At 34.0% G+C, this 18,214-nt stretch overlaps 2 non-coding genes across 2 annotated transcripts; one reads left to right on the forward strand and one right to left on the reverse strand.

The window, feature by feature from the left end:
- Positions 1–6,698: 6,698 nt before the first annotated feature.
- Positions 6,699–6,771, reverse strand: Trnak-cuu. The gene has a single exon. It is a non-coding gene; the product is annotated as a tRNA-Lys (tRNA).
- Positions 6,772–11,522: 4,751 nt separating this feature from the next.
- Positions 11,523–11,595, forward strand: Trnak-cuu. Its single transcript has one exon. It is a non-coding gene; the product is annotated as a tRNA-Lys (tRNA).
- Positions 11,596–18,214: the final 6,619 nt, after the last annotated feature.

Raw genomic sequence — 18,214 nt, forward strand, 5'->3', positions numbered from 1 at the left:
CAGCCCATTGTTATCATATTTTTTTTTTAATATAATATATTCACTGCATGTAAATGATTATGATGACAATAAAGGGGATTTTATTTTATTTTTTTATTTTAAGTCGTATTGGTTTGGAAATACCGCCGAGGACAGACCGTTCCACAACGCGGCTGTGCGGGGTAGAAAGTTCCTCGAAAACCGCACGGTTGTGGAATGCCAGCCATAAACATGGTGAGGATGGTACCTGGCGATCTGTCGTGTCGTCCGATGACGAAACTCGGCGGCAGGAACCGTTCCAAAAACATATATATGTGATCTTGGTCAATTGATCTAAAAATGTATAAATTTACCTCTGTCTCTGTCAACTGGAACTAAAGAACTTTTTTATTAAAGCGGTGCTGTAGTTTCCATGTATACCGAACGATAATCCTCGCGGAATTGGTTTACAAGCCTTTCGATTTTTCCCACACAAATTGGATTCGTTCCGATATACAAGCCAATAGAGGCGAGACGTATTTTGCGTGGCTACGCTCCGCGTTTTATTGTTTCTTTTTATGTCACATGTTGTCAACTTCTGATAACATTTACTATTTTTGAGGTCTCTTGTCTTTTCAAATCTCTTGGAAAAAATAACGGGATGAAGTTGATTTTTTACCGACTTCAAAGATAGTGAAACGTTTTTGAAGTATAAAAATGTTATTTTAATGGCAAATAAACAATATTCGTATTAAAGAATAAAAAATTTTTAAGCACTATTTTAAATTTATGTCGTAAACAATAAAAATTTAAACAAAGCTGTATAAAGGTAAAGTCAAGAAAGTTAACAGACCGTATTCCTGTTGTAAAGTCAAATGGGTGCTGGGAAATTAGATCCTCCCCCAAAAATTGTCCCATAGAGGGCGTTGCGAGAAACAAAGAGACAACTTTGTACAATTTAAAATAATTAAGGAAGTTTTGCTCTTTACAAAATATCATTGAAACGAGCAAAATGAAACTTGGCACTTGAATTAAATAATTAACACTTTCTGTGAACAGTTAGATAACATTTTAATTTTTATACATTTGACTAAACTATCGCACAACTGTTGCGTGATTGTCGATTGATTCTCAGCCCATACAACTGTTAGGACAACTAAAAATCGGTTAGTGTATGCACCACCATATAGACTCATAGGAATCAAAGCAAGACTAAACAGTTGTACGATAGTTTAGTCTCTCGCACTCTAAATGTTCACCAGTTAATTTTCTTTATGTGTACAATTGTGACATCGAGCCTCTCTTAATTCGTGTCAGTAATTTTGTGTTCAATTATTGACTTAACTTGAATGTCAAGGTTTCACCTTGAACTATATTGTTTCAGTGTCTATTAATTCGATTATTTAAGTGATTGGGTTTTTGATTACTGTGTATTGATGTACTAGTATAAAGTAAAATCAATTTTGTTACTACCCTCATAATAAAATGTAACTAGTAAAGTAAACGTTTATGTTAAAAAAATAAAGAAACAACATTTTAAACCTAATTTTTTTTATAATATAAGATGGCAAACGAGCAAGCGGCCACCGAATCCACCGAAATGGAAAACGACCGATGCCCATAGATATCCGCAATTTCAGATGCGTTCCCTACCGTATATGACGGAGGAGGAGACGCACATAAAGAGGACATTTTCCCTTCCTAAGCGTTTCCTCCACCGTCAAATCCACTTTTCCTTCCCATTCTTTCCTCTTAAGAAAAAGGGGAAAGGGAAAGGGACTAAAATTAGGTCTCCAGCGCCACACTCATCAGTCTGTACGCGGAATTGCTTCCACTTCACGCTTGTCTTCTGTGTGGTCCTGTTATTGGACCGGACGAGCCGACTCATTAACTATCTTGATAATAAAATGTAACTAGTAACGTAAACGTTTACATTAAAAGAATAAAGAAACAACAGTTTAGGCAATTAAAGTACATATCAAAGTATGAAAATGATTGTTATACAGTAGGCAATTAAATAAAAATATTGGTAAAAAATTTCCGATCCATAATTATAAGCACGTTATTGATAAAGAAATTTCGAAGCGTTAAAATATCAGCGAACATTATTTTATGAAAATGTACACGAAACCGCAGATGATACGCGCAACGAATTTGAATACAGGCGATGACGTCACCGCGGGCGGGTTTACACTGATGAATATTTATGTATAATCACAAATCAAAAGACCTGATTCACTGCGAACGCACGGTACATGTAAAACGCGTAAATCGAAATTGATATTACGAATTAATTAAATTTAAGCAATGTGCATTAATTCGTTAATCTACGTAAATAGGGACACTTAAAAGTGCTAAGCTTGTATAAAGTCATCTAATTGCAGTAATTCAGAAATGTAATTTGTATACTTTGTTTAACAATAAACATAAATATGTCGATAAATAAAGCAATACAAATATTATGTTAATAGTGCAATAACATTTACAATATCTAGGGCTATGAGCTTATTACCATAAAAGTATTATCCCCTCCTATCCGCGCGACTCCCGCAGATAATCCTCACAGAATTGCTTTACAAGCCTCACGATTCTTCCCCTTTCAAACAGTATCCGTTATGATACCCATTACCAAATATGAGGCATTTATTTGTTAAAGATTCTTCTCGAAAACAAGCAAAACAGATCTTGCTTAATTAAAATTCTCAAAAGAAAAAAGCAATTAAATACAAAATCAAGGAACGAATACAGTAGTAAATAGTCATAAAATGAGGGTAGTTTCGAAACAAAGGAAGCTCTTTCTAATTACGTGTGTGCGGCGTGTTCACATCCGCCCGCTGCTCCGGAAGTTAACTTAGTCTTTATTGTAGGAGCCCACTTCCTACGCGATGCTACGCGATCTTACACATAAATGGTACTTAAACGGTTAACATAGAAAAAAAATATTAAAATAAAGAATTTTTAAATTTAGAATCTCCAGGTCCCAGAGTCGATAGGTTGGCATAGTATGGACATATTATTTTCTTAACGTCCCCGACTTCAGTTAATAATCAAATTCGGAATAAGGCATGGGCGTTTTTCGAAAAGCTTTCAGTTATTTGCAGTTGTGAAATTGAATTATTGCTAACAAACGAATATCCATAGTTTGATAACGTATCTTGGTATACTGTCGTGAAAAATATTCACCTTTGAATAATGTTTAAACCTGATCCAACATCCCAAGCGATCTATTTTAAGAACTTCTCAAATTACTCGACCATCAATACTTTAGAGACAATGAAGGTTATGTTTTTACAAGTAAAACATTGTTGCTAGGTAAAACTGAATATATTTGGCAGAACCTGCTCCAGAAATATGAAATGAATACGGAGATCCGAGCGCATAAAGCGCTGTACATAAATTGCTTGCTCCAAAACTTTGGAGCTGTGTTGCAAGTGTTTGTAATAGCTCATAATAGTTGGGAGCAATTTCATCTCGCAAGCGTAAGGGTCTCCGCTTACTTTACAACTATAATTAAATACATTCCGGAAGCTTTTACTTGCAAAGAAAACATAATTAAAACCTTCAAACATGTAGAGGACATGACAACTTCTATACTATACGTGTTTTGTTTTTTCATATTTTTATAATGAAGTAGTACTTGTATTACTATGTAGTATATGATATTGTTTTTTAATTGAAAAAGACCTAATCCTAAAGATAAAAAGTCTACTAATCCTAGATATTTAAGGCCTAATTTAAGTCCCTTTCTCTTTACCACCCTTTTCTTATAAGGAGAGGATGGGAAGGGGAAGTGGATTTGACGGTGGAGGAGATGCATAGGAAAGGGAAATATCCTCTTTATGTGTGTCTCCTCCTCCGTCAGATAAGGGTAGGCAACGCATCTGCAATTGCGAGTGTCTATGGGCAGCGGTCGCTTCGCCATTTTGGCGGATTCAGGTGGCCGCTTGCTCGATTGCCACTTTATGTTGTAAAAAAAAAATCCCTACCTATTAGATCGTCTACAGTTTAACTACAGTTAACTTATAAAAATGTTTGTTATTGTTACTTGTAATTAAAGTTTCAGGTGCAATAAGAGTTTTAGTCCATCTCTAATAAAGTAGTAAAAATTCTATAATACTTCCCTTTTGGTTTCGGTAAAATATTTTATCAATTTAATATCCCGCCCGAGTTTTATGATGAAAGTTTTAAGGGTTCGGGAACAAGGTGCATCATTTCGCCAGTCGTAACAGTAAGTTGGGAAGTTGTTAGTATTTGAAGCTATAACATTTTGCATGTTCTATCGCTCCCATCAGTACAATATTACTTAAAACTTTGGAGTGCGGAGACAATCGAGTCTGGAGTGACTCATAAAGTATAAATATGTTCTTTCTACAATTGTTATGCTTTCATTTTACCAAGTTTGTTTTGTAATGTTTAATAGTCTACATTGTTTTGTACTCGTAAACTAAAAGATTATTGTATTTGAGTTTAATTCTCGGTTTATCTCCGATAAATATTAAAACATTAAAATTCAATATTACATAATAATAATAGTACCATCTTTCGACCAAATCGTCACTCTCAGTCAGTGGGATCGTGGTCAAGCGCTAGCTTAAAAAACTTAAAAAAAAATTCAACAACTTTGTTTTTGACGAGTAACATAACACTTGACATCTAATAGAACCTACATTCAAATACATAATTCCATTACTGTTTTGTTTACTTTATATACTCAATTGTACATATTTAAATTAAGTTAACATTAAGTTTAAATCACATATTGTTCAACGAAATTTAAACAGTTCTCGCAATGCTGAACAATCAGAGAGTTCGTTAACGTTAAATGCAGTTTTTAACACTAATTAACATAACACAATACAGAATATAATGCAATACACTTGAAACCGTTTTAATTTGTGCGCGAAATCACAATAAAATTCTCATTTATTTTAAATGCTGTATTAAATAAGTCCATCCGCGTGCGGCAATATGAATATCATGGAAACGGCTATTTGCGTAAACAGAGCGGCGTCAAATGGAAAAATAGTTAAACCGATGACGAAATATGTATATTAAAAATACTTGAAAGGCTTTTTCTGTTTATAGCTATGTTATATTTATGAGAATTTTCACTATTCCCACATTATGAGTTTATTGAAATGAACCATTAATCTCTTATTCAGCTTCTCTATGTCAGCTACCCTTCATTGAAAGTCCGCTCGAAATCGGCCCAGCCGTTTCAGAGTTTGCCCGGAACAAACGCGGCTTGCGGACAGACAGACAGACAAAAACGTTTTAAATGCAAATACAGCATCTTCTCGAAATCTGGATTTTTTCTTTTAACATTATAAAATGACACTCCAATTTTATTACATAAATAGGTATAGATTGTAAAAGAATGGAATCTTTGCCTTTCATTGCTAAAAATTCAAACTTTTTTCAGCAAGAATTAGAAAGAGTTAGTATCTGAATAGTTAGGCAATGGAAATATCAAGTGCTATAATTTTTTTATAAATACAATATGTTGTGAGACACGCTTGGAAGAACACGTAACAATAGAGCGTTATTGTGCAGTTTGCTCGCTCGATAGACCCGGCGCTCTCAATAATGTAACGCTATGTTGAGAAAGTATCTTGTGTACAAAGTTCTGAGCGAATACTTGCATTTTATGTTAGAACTACACACTTAAAGCAAACTTGAGCAGTTGTATGTAACCGCAGCAGAACCAAAAAAATAATGCACTTTACTTTTTTATAGCAATCTTAGTTAAAAAGTTCAATTATTTTCTAGCTTAATTTGTAAAACAGAAACAAAATCGATTTTTCACATCTATCTAATATTATAAACAGATACTTATTTTTGTATGTTTTAAAATAACTCCAAAACTGGGCTGATTTCAAAATTATTCAACAATTAAAAAGCTACGTTATCTCTGAGTAACATATTTATTTTAATTACATGTGGACGAAGTCGCGAGCAACAGCTAGTATTCAATATTGTAAGACCATTGTAAGCTCTCAATATAAAGGTAACATAATCTTATATTCTATCACGTTTAGTAGGACGGGGTAGAGCAGGGTAGGTGACACGGTAGAGTGATCCATTCTTGATTGCGGCTCTCGTGTGCCGAGTACTGTAATAACATTTGCTTTGTCAGCATCGGTTCGAGCATTCAAAATTAATTTTAGACGTTTCTAGAACATTTCGCCTTTGTTGTTTTAATGATGTCTATCTTTCTTGAGCATTGTACGCTTAGAATGTCTTATATTTTCTTGTAGTACTCAGTGATATTTTAGTATTATTTCTATTGTGTGTGAATATATGTGACCTAGTTAGGTAAAAACTTATTTGGTATAGCTGAGGCAAGGAAATATAATAAAAATATATATTAAAATCATAATAATAAGACTTTTTTTAATAATTCGTCGAAACGCTAATGATTATAGGTTTATTTCTCCGTTTTTCTTCCGTTAATTATATTCATTATTTTTTTTATAATTAAGTTAGTACTTGATCACGATCTCGAAGGATAAGTGGCGGGAAATTCTATTAATTAATTCCCTTGACTTCTACCACTTTACTTCAAAGGCCTGACAACTATCCATTCACACATTTGAGCGATTAAATGTTGAATTTACTCTAAGCATGAATTTGCACTGTCCGAATACAAGGAAACTGCCATCTCTCACATTCCCTTTAATAAAACAGAGAACAATACGTATTGTTACGTCATTTCAAAATTAGCAGTAACAAAAAGAAGTCGCCCAACGTGGGGCTCGAACCCACGACCCTGAGATTAAGAGTCTCATGCTCTACCGACTGAGCTAGCCGGGCTGTACAAAGAATGATGAAATTGTAAACTATATTTAGATTAATTCGTAAACACCCATCTAAATTATAGTTTGACCAGGAGCAAGCAGGATGTTTAAGAATAATTGAAGCGCCCCGGGCTATGTTTTTGATGTTCATGTTTAGGCTACAAAAACAATTTGATTTGAAATACTATTATAATAATGAATTTTTAATTAAAGCAAAGTAACATTTTTTTCATTAGTTATCTGTTTATTTATTTGTTTGTCTTGGAGTTAGTTACCTACATTACCTGAGGCTAAGGTCTATCGCAATCAATATAGTAACATTATAGTTTACGAAATTTGAAGGATTTTTCCATTTGATATTTAATCCGAGTAAAGAACCTCATAAACCTGTTACAGGCACACGAACCTCTTAACGTTTTTGTTTACTTTCTCGTAAAACAAAGTTAATATCTTTGAGTTTACAGTGCTGTAAAAGTAACCGAATTATTTTTTGTAAACATAATTATTTTATGTTAATACTTCTTACTGTTTATAAACATTGCTAAATGGAACTCGTACTACTAACGTAATTCCGTACTCAGAGTTGTTAAACGGTCACTGTGTCCTTTAAAGTTGTGCATTTTGATATTCCAGATAATCTCAATATGAAGATTTCTATCAAAGCTTCGCAAACCTTATTACAGAGGTCGCAAAACTAATTTAATTTAGATGTTGACGGCGATTGTCCCGAGTATTTCCAATAGCTATTCAACTAGCAGACAACTTTCATTAGAAGTGCAGTTGGAGCTAATTCTGGTTCAGAAGGACAAAGATATCTAGAGTGGCGGTCGCGTTGGGGTCGCTTTATTTCCGAATAATATTACTGTTTTATACTTACACAAAGTTGAACAGCACTCGTTAGAATTCAGATGTTAGAATATTAATAGTAACTGACAAAAGATATTCGAGTATGAAATTAAACAAAAGAGTTTTTGACATATAAGTGCGAATTTACATTTATACGGAAACATACTCTTCCAAGTCTTTTAAAAGCGAAAATCATTTTTTTTTTATAATACGAGGTGGCAAACGAGCAAGCGGCCACCTGAATCCACCGAAATGGAAAGCGACCGCTGCCCATAAACAACCGCAATTGCAGATGCGTTACCTACCCTAATTGATAGAGGAGGAGACGCACATAAAGAGGACAATTCCCCTTCCTATGCATCTCCTCCACCGTCAAATCCACTTTTTCCTCCTATCCTTTCCTCTTAAGAAAAGGGTGGAAAGGAAAAGGGACTAAAATTAGGCCTCCGGCACCACACTCATCAGACGCGAAACGCGGAATTGCTTCCACTTCACGCCTGTTTTCTGTGTGGTCGTGGTATTGCACCGGGCGAGCCGGCCCATTCGTGCGAAGATGTTAAAGCGGGCTCTACTACTGTTACCCTCTCGTCGGTAGGGTACCTAAATGACAATGATGTAGGGATGGTAAGGCGTTAAGCAAGGATCTAAATTTTATGGAAAACATAAGTATAGCATGAGTTGTATTTTTGAAGGACAATCGGAGGTCAGTTCATAAATAGCTGTACCTCCTCTATTGTAAACTAATTAACTGTTAATAGATAACATTAATATCCGATAAGAAACTTATTTGGAATCCATTAAACATAATTTGGCAACTCGCGCTGCAGTTTGTGTAAATATTCATCAGCTTACATAATTAAGGCGATAATGGTCGAATCGACAGCTGCAAATTATTTCCATTTTGCGAACCGCATTCGGGAAGTTTTAAAATTGATGAGTATCGCAATATCCACGCAACATGCACGTTATGCTGATGTTGAACACACATCACAGGAATACTCATTATTGTGTATTGATCTACCGGTACTAGCCAGTCTTTACACTCTAGTCCTCGGTACTTGTTATGTTTCGCAACTTGACTCGTCTTCTGTTCATCTCGCTCGTCTGCATATCATATAGAGTTATTTTTCTTACTGTATACAATTGTTTATAAGTAAATTAAAAACGATGTTTAGTGGTTATCATACTTTTCTTACTAATATCATAAATACTGAAGTTTAGATGGATGTTTGTTAGAGTTTATAGACTAAACTGCTTAACAGATTTTGATGAAATATAGCATAGATGTAGAGGATAGTCTGGACGATGAAATCGCGGGCGACACGTGGTAAAGTATATTTCTGAGATAGTTATAAAAATTGTGCAACATAATAACTCTGCAGTGCTATTTATTTTCTATTAGGCAAAGAAAGTTGGTAACAAAGGAATGTTTACCGAGCTCGCAGTAACGGTGAGCGAGTGGTCGAGCAAATGCTAATGTTCTGCAAACACAAACAGCGCGGACAAACGGACAGGTGCGTCTTGTGGAGTATGACTTATTTCTTTTATATTATACGCTATTCTGAAATTTTATTATTTGTAAATTTTCCACCTTTAGTTATTCTTCTTCATTAATTTACTGATAATCGTTAATCCTAGCCTAATTAGGTGAAACAGAAGTTTAATTATGGTAGTAATTTTTAGAAATAGTCACAGAAATTAGGGAAAAAGACAATTGAGAATCTCCTTTTGAAGCGAAACTCGCACCTTTCTATGTCTACGTAAGCAGATGCGTAGACGAGTGGTTTAACTGATCTTATTACGCCATTATTTAAAACTAGCTTTGAATTTAAAACAAAACAGTTTTAAAGTAGCCTATGTGTTCTTTCAGACTGTCCTCTACATCTATTCCAAATTTCATAGATATCCGTTCAGCAGTTAAGTCTACAAACTCTAACATCCATCTAAACTTTGTTGCAGTTTAATGCATTGGTACATTTCAAAGACAATGTGACACATAGAAATGATTTAAAGAATCCATAGCAAAGAAAATAGGAAATGAAGAAAGCAATAAAGTAAGCTATCGTTCCTTGCGAGTCTACAACCAGTAGATTGCTCTCGGATTTTACGTTCATCATAACGATTGCTTTTACGTCAACAATAAAACCGCTATGTTGTTGACATTAAAGGTATAGATGAATTGTTGAAATACCTGAAAATACAATTAGTTATACGAATGACTTTTGACGGAGAAAATAAAATAACCTCCAAGTATCTTAAAGCGTTAAAAGTTCAACGAAATAGACACAATTGTAACCTTCAAAGAATTTCAGGTATCAAAGAACACTTTGACAACATTTTTGTTATCGCCTATCAACCTTGAGTCAGAATGTTATTTTGTAGAAACCATCAAACGCCATTTACGGACTGGAATAAATATTATATTGTAAATAATTGTTTTATTAAAAGTTCTTTACCATAATTTTAAAAATGTGTAGAGTTTGGCAAATAGTAGAATGTGTTTGTTCGCAATTAATATAAAAAAATCATAGTAAAATCCACGCACTGAATAAAAACATTGTTTTGCTAATGTAATGATGGACGAGGTAAATAAAAATGGTTTGTGAAGTGACGACCTACTCTCTGTAATGTACAATACTGATGCGACAGTCCTTTGAAAATGTACAAACAAAAAACAAACGGCAATCATTACAATCATTTGTTTTCTGTATAACAGGGTGATAGGAAGACAGGTAAAAACAAAAACCACTAAAAAGGGGCGTACACATTTGACAAACGCACAACTATTGTGCGATTGTCGATTGTTTCGCAGCCAATTCAACTGTTTAGTTGCACAAGTAAAAATCGAGTTGTGTGCGCACCTCCATTGAAGATCAATCAAAGCGAGAGCAAACAGTTGTGCGATAGATTAGTTTTAGGTGTGGGCACGCTCTAAAAATCTAGATAAACGAAAATTTATTACATCAAACTAAGATTTACTTAAATTACTCGCATGTGTAAATATTCTTTGTACACTTAAAAGTTATAAACTAAAACATAAGTAAAATATTGCCCGTGTTAGCATCCTAACAGCGACCGTGCTCCGGTTGTTAGAACTTTACCTTATGTTGATTTTTTATTGTAGCGCAAAGTTTACGTGTTTGCAGAATGTTCGAGACGTCGACGAAAATTGTGCGATTACAAACTTCAAGCTTGTTTACTCATACTAGACTAGATAACTATATAATACTAGCATCCGCACGGGGCTCCATCCGCGTGAATTAAAAAAACAAAAGCAAGTAACTTATGTGTTCTTTCAGATCCTATACATCCATGCCACGTTTCATCAAGATTTCTTCAGTCGTTTAGGCGCCAAATTTCAACAAACATCCATCCATTAGTAATGTTTTTGTAACAAATGTTATCTGTTAAGAGATCTATACGTAAGTGGAATAAAAAGTACAGGAATTCAAGGAAACTCGCCGTAGAGCAGATTATTCATGTATAGACAAACCACAAGCTTATGTCATTTGTTTTTTGTGACGTAATCAGAAACAAAAGAACTAATCTGTAAACAATTGGCCATTTAAATTTTCATTTAAAACAAAATATAACAGCCGTCTTCGAACAAAGAAAGTGATTTAACGTTTTGAGTACAAAGAAGTTTGATTTGCCGCCACCTGAAGCAAACAGTTACGACGTACATAAAGCGAGGCCAGCCGTCTGACGAGAACTCTCTCAGTCTCAGTACTATGAGTCCTTGACATTAGATCGTTTGCTACTCATTTCATATTTTATTGCAAAGCTTATTTAAACTTGATGTGGACTTTGACTCCTTTTTAATAAAGTTAGAATAACAATATAGTTTTATTTAAATACATGACAAAACTATCTAGTTTACATTTCACACATTAGGTAGCTGATTTCATTCCCACAATGACAGCCTGGCTAGCTCAGTCGGTAGAGCATGAGACTCTTAATCTCAGGGTCGTGGGTTCGAGCCCCACGTTGGGCGTAACTTTTTTAATTATTGTATTCTCTTCAAACATAAACCAATTGTTTTTAAAAGTTACAATATTTTTCATACGAAGTAAGGTAAAAAATGAAAATTATTTTTATACTTAACCTCGACGATGAACAGCACCCGCGTCCAAGTATCGATGACATCTCTGGCATTGTGTTAACGAGGACCATACAAAAACTATATGAAGAGATACAATTAAAAAGAATAAATGAAAACCTTAATTAATTTGTAAAAAATATATTTTGTATTTCTTTTCAATACTGAACAATATTTGTCAACACAATAGGGAATATTCAATTCAATTTTTATTAAGAGTTGAGAGGAAATTTTTTTAAGGACGTCACGATTTGTTACAAGACACAGAAGGAAGATACAATGTGTGAGAGAGAAGTGATATTACAGTGGTAGTGCCCGCTTTAACATCTTAGCACGAATGGACCGGCACGCTCGGTGTACGGCCACACAGAAGACAGGCGTGAAATGGAAGCAATTCCGTGTTTCGGTTAATCAGTGTGGTGCCGGAGCCCTAATTTACCACCTTTACCCTTTCTCTTTACCACCCTTTTCTTATAAAGAGAGGATGGGAAGGGGAAGTGGATTTGACAGTGGAGCAGATGCATAGGAAGGGGAAATGTCTTCTTTATATGTGTCTCCTCCGTCGTCGGATAAGGGTAGGCAACTCATCTGCAATTGCGTATGTCTATGGGCAACGGTAGCTTCGCCATTTTGGCGGATTTAGGTGGCCTCTTGCTCGTTTGCCACCTTATGGTATAAAAAATATAAATGTCACACTGAATCTTTGAGTCATCTTTTTCTAAAGATGTTTATAGCTTTGAATGTCGAAGAAGCTCAATTAGTTCTGCGCAGCATTAACTGCCATTGTATGGAAATTAAATCATTTGTTATAGTGTTTTGATATTTAGCAATTTATATTAACATACAATAAGAGCAATTCATCACCAGCTCACTATACGTCCCCACCGAGGGGCTCGGAGCCTACCCTAATAAGGAGTGACTAGGCCATAGTCAACCACGCTGGCCAAGTGCGGGTTGGTTGACTTCACACATATCTTTGAATTTCTTCGCCGATATGTGCAGGTTGCATCACGATGTTTTCCTTCACCGTACGAACGTCGGGTAAATTATGTACATATGAAAATTCGAAAAATCAAACATCACATTGGTACATGGCGGGATTCGAACCCAAGACCTGTAGATTACAAGTCAATGTTCAAGCCACTGAGCCACCGACGCTCTGTTTTTATTGGTTAGATATTCTATTTCTTTGTTCTCCTTTCGTTCCTGCATCAGCGGTACCAAGCTTGTATAATAGCGTAATTTTGCACCTTGTATTTCGTGTATTGTCACACGACGTGCATGTAAAATCAGATACAATTAGTATCAATAGATCATCGCCTCGCTCCGGCAATACCAATAAATTCAGTATTACAACACAATACGTCCCATTCGTTTGGACAAATTTATAAAATTGTCTCATTATAAAGTTTTATTGTATTTTCGATATCCCCAGTGGACTACAAATTATCGCTATAGTAAATTTAACCACACGTGAACTGTCAAAGTTAAAGTGAAATTTTATAATCTGTTTCCTCAAATTTATTGTGCCCCGGACATTTATTATCTGTGTAAAATTTTATGCCATCATTAAAGCTGTTTAAGGTTCGTTCCGTTTTGAAAGTAATACTTCTAGGTTTGAAGTATGCGTTGTTATTGTAGTTTTTATACATATATGTGCATTTCGCAATAGAATCCATCAATAAACTAATATTATAAATGCAAAAGTATAAATGGATGGATGATTGTTAGAGGTTACAGCCGGCTAAACGGATCTCGATGATATGGAGTTTAGGCTGGAAGAACACAAATGCTGCTTACTTCAGTTTTTTTTTATTCGGAGTCGTGGGATAATATCAAACAACATTTTAGACAAATATCATACTTAAATATTTGCTCGTCTGTTTATTAAATGATTCATCAATTCTAAATTTAAATTTTCTCAGCTGCCAAGTTGAGAACTGTAACATTTTAATCATCTATAACGATGGCTCCATAAAATTGGACACAAATTCCTCGATGTCCCGTACGTCATAAAATCAGAGAGCGTTCCCGAAGCGATGGGGGGTATTATAAAATTCAATCCATTTATTTGTTGCGTGTTGTTTAAGGCCGAGTTCGAACAAGATCTATATTTTGTTTATATCTAATAACGGTGCTATAAATACAGATGTGTACAATTGGGAAACACATCGTATAGTCGGTCAATATATTGTCCAATTAAATGTACATTTTTGCAGGATGAAGATTAGCTTAATCGGCTAATTTTAGATTAGCTAAAAGTTAAGTGATTATTAAAATTTTCGGTTATTTCGGCCCTTAAAATCTATTACCACTTATACCCAAGTCAGAAGCACCAATTGTAACGACTGACATTATGATTATAACCCGGAATGTTTCGGATGTAGAGCAATTAACATCAGAAGAGTCTGTAGGTAAGACTTCGTACATTAGTTGGTTTTTCATGGGCTCACATAACTACAGATGTTCCTAATTGTGTTATTAGCTGGACCAAACACGCTAACACCCTGTATCAAACGAATTAAAATTTTGTGACACCCTGTACATATTTTTAAACGAATAAATCATACGATACATTGTTCGGATAACATTAATTGTAAGTTAAACGTTGCCCTTTATAATAAAACAAACGTAAGGTAAAACCAACACATTGTTCACTGTGACGCTGTGGGGTCCCGTATAAATTCTATTTAATTGTGATGAAGTACTTTTAAATATATCTAGGGATCACTTACCGTGTTTTGAACGTTAATCACCATTTTTTCAATATTATGTGTGTAGAAACTATTCGAAATTATTTTGTCTGATGTATATGGTGCCTAATTTTAGTCCCTTTTCCTTCAGGAAGTGTTTTTGTCGGCGGAGCAGACGCACAGGACGGGGAAATATCCCGTTTATGAGTCTCCTCTTCCATCGATTAGGGGTAGGCTGCCATCTGAAATTCCGGATGTCTTTGGACAACGGTCGCTTCGTCATGTCGTCGGATTCAGGTAAACGCTTGATCGTTTGCCACCACATAAGAAATACATGTTTCTTAAAGAGAAACTGGTGAGCAGTTGAGAAAAGGAGGGGAATTAAATGGGGATAATTTTCTACTTTACCGTTTTACTAATTGTAGTCCTTAATAACAATGACAGACCACTGAAGGTTGCTACAAATTAATTTCCTTTCATGTTCAGAGAAATGTTCCGCAATCAATTGATTTTTGTTATAGAGATGATCGCTACAAAGGAGAAATAATTGAAAACGTTGGGATTCCATGAATCAGTTTGTACGAATATACCGCGGAACAAATTAATAGCTCCCTTTGATACAATTAATTGTTAGGAAATTAAGGCATATTTTGCTTTATAGAGCGTTCAGAGGTTAAATACATTTTAGTAATTTATATCCAATATAAGTTTTGATAAAGTAATATTTAAAAGTGAAAAACTAAGTCATAATTTTAGAGTACTTTAACGGAATCGAGATCAAAATTTACTTAATCAGTGGTTATTTCGGGTATTTGAAATAAAACGACATCAATAAATGCTCGACATTGTATTTGGAAACATTTACAAGAAACAATCATTCGTTTTTTATTTACCTATTATCAACAATATTCAGTCCCCACACTTTGTATGAGGTCAATTGACGCACACTAACAAATTATTCCATTTCAAACAATGTACAATACTTAGCACCGTTAGATCTAAATTAGACTAGATTTTTATAGTAGATATTTTTATTTACAATTTATACATTATGTACATAATACTTTTTCCTTTTCACTAAATAAATAAAAATCTTTTCGTCTCGTGAATTTGAGGTCTCTCTTTAACATTGATTTAAATATATTTTTGCATCTCTTTTACTCTAAGGCCGGTTACACATAAAGTTCTAAGTTTTAAATGTAATTAACTTCCAAGGTATTACTTAATACAAAAGTTTTTCATTAATTTAAGAAGAGGCATATCCTTGAAATGTAATTACATTAAAATTATTTTGTTAGCTTTGACAACTTTATTATAAAAGTAATTGATTCATTTTTGGATAAAATTATTAGCAACTAAAAGAGGTAACATAAATAATTTGTTCCTTTCCTTACATTAAACAAGTAATTTCAAATATTAACAGTTTCTGAAGCAATACTAAAATGTAAAAAGTCCCATTTAAGAAATTTGAAAATTAAACTCAGACGTACATGGACCGACATTACAAACATTAAACTTAACCAAAGTGAAATTTATTTGTCGCCAGTACAAATATATGGAAATGTTACCTTTATTATAATATTTCCCACATGCTGTGTTATTATTGAAATAATTTTGTGTACACAACGAGTGCGAGCATAATGGGCGGTCAAACGTGGCCGACATGTTTGAATTACATGAGTAACTATGAGCGTTTGATCTCCAACTTGGTCCAGTCGAGAATGGATTACAAGAGTTCTGAGAACCGCCTTGTACAGAGCCACTCAACGCCAACCGTTTACAATGGTAATGGAGCATCGAATAACGAAGCTATAAACATCGGTAACGCTCGAATTCCGTGTCGGAGCGACAAATAAGCGAGAGCAGTAACTCGAAGGGAACAAGAAATGATCGCAGGCAACAGATCGCGGCGCTAACGGCAGATAAATGTTGTCATTCGATTTAACGACACTTCGCGTGTGGCCGCGGAGGCGTCGCGTTGGGCCACGAAGCCAGCGTTAATAAAAAATCAGCGTAAAATAAAAAAAAAACGTCTGTTCACTATTTAAGTTTTAAAATCAGTAGATACAAATTTATCCAAATTCTTCAAATTGAAAAGAATTAAACGAGATTTCAAAACTCATTTCAGAGATACTTTTAACAGTATAAAAATCGTTACAAAACTTTTAACGCTTGTATTAGTAATGAAATTAATAACCAAAGCCGAAACAAATCTGGACATCATTGTTACATTTACATTAATAGAATCATTACCAAATTGTAATTAAAATGAACTGTTTATTCGTTTAAAAATCCATTAGCGTTTGATCCGCGGTACTAGTGGCCGCGCATTTAAATTTCTTTCAGATCGAAAGTAACTTTAGCACGGAAGATTTGTGAGACGGCATCAATCATACGGTCGTTTATTCTTGTTACAGTTACATTTAACATCGAAACGGTAACCGCTTTGTAAACATACCGAAAGTTTACACTAAGTAGGTGTTATTTATACTGCGGTCCAAATTGAACTGTCAAAGTATGCACATCAAAGGAAACTTGGAAATAAGTGCATGATGGTATGCAATGGGATAATTTTAAAATACATTTTACACGCGCTGTTATCAAATATTTATGTAAAAATGTGAGAATTTAACACCGTTTAATTTGATACAACAATCACATTTCTCACTAACATGTTAAGTGAAGAGTTCATAAAAAAAGTTTGTTACCAAAACTAGTAAAAAATATAAATTTGATAATAAGCATCCTACGACCGAATACTAAAACGTAGCTGAAATGCTTCGCTCCAAGTGTCGTTTACAATATGACAGACGGCAGTTTAGTATTCGGCATTACAATTATAGAGATTGTTAGAATTTTAATTAAAAATGTACCGTTGTTTTGTATTTATCATAGATTTTTAAACTGCGTTATAACCTCAAAATTAAAATTGTATCCAAAAAAGAAAGTTTTCAAACACACTGTTATAGATTCAAATACATTTGAGCAATATGCTTTTGTGTTCTAATCAAATACATTTTTAACTAATTTTTACAATAATATGTACACGCAAGTTACTTAAGTTACATTTAATACAAAAAGATTTAAAAATTAATTATTTACAAAAGTTTAAACTATGAAAGGAACACAGTCAGTACTTATTATGTATTTATGTACATCGGAGGGGATTTACTTTTTGGAAACACTGTAAGGTCTATTTCGAAAATATTGCATACTTACACTACTAAAAAAAACCACTAACTCATTGAGAGAAAAAATTTTTTGAACAAAACTATTTAACATAATAGAAAAAAAAATATGTAAAAAGATATGTTTTGGATATTAATGAAACTTGCTGACTATTACTTGTTCTGTTAAGTTGAATATATAACATAAATTCACTTACATTTTTATTATATAGTTAATTGAACATAAAAGCAAGTAATAACAGCAGTATTACTGATTATTGAGAGTCTAAGAAGTAAGGAAAATATATTTGTGGCGTAGGATGTCAACAATCGAAGCATATTTTTAAATGATCCTTACGACACGCTTTAGGCTATATATTTTCACGCTATTAAACTTAGGGAGTAAATAAATTGGAAAATCCTTCATATAGGAAAGGGACCATAAACTACAAGCTGCCAACATTAAGAAAACAAGGTTATTGGTAACAGTAATTTTGATATTTGTTTGAATTCAACAAATGTGAACGATAAAATAAAGATTTTTTTATAATTTGACGCGGATAAAGACAGTAGAAGTAAATCAGAATGTCTTCCAGTGCTTCCAATGTGTTATTTTATATACAGCTCTCCTGCACGCGGTGCGATGTCGTCACC

Source organism: Papilio polytes, unplaced genomic scaffold (assembly GCF_000836215.1).
Source record: "Papilio polytes unplaced genomic scaffold, Ppol_1.0 DF820622.1, whole genome shotgun sequence".
Taxonomy (NCBI): Eukaryota; Metazoa; Arthropoda; class Insecta; order Lepidoptera; family Papilionidae; genus Papilio; species Papilio polytes.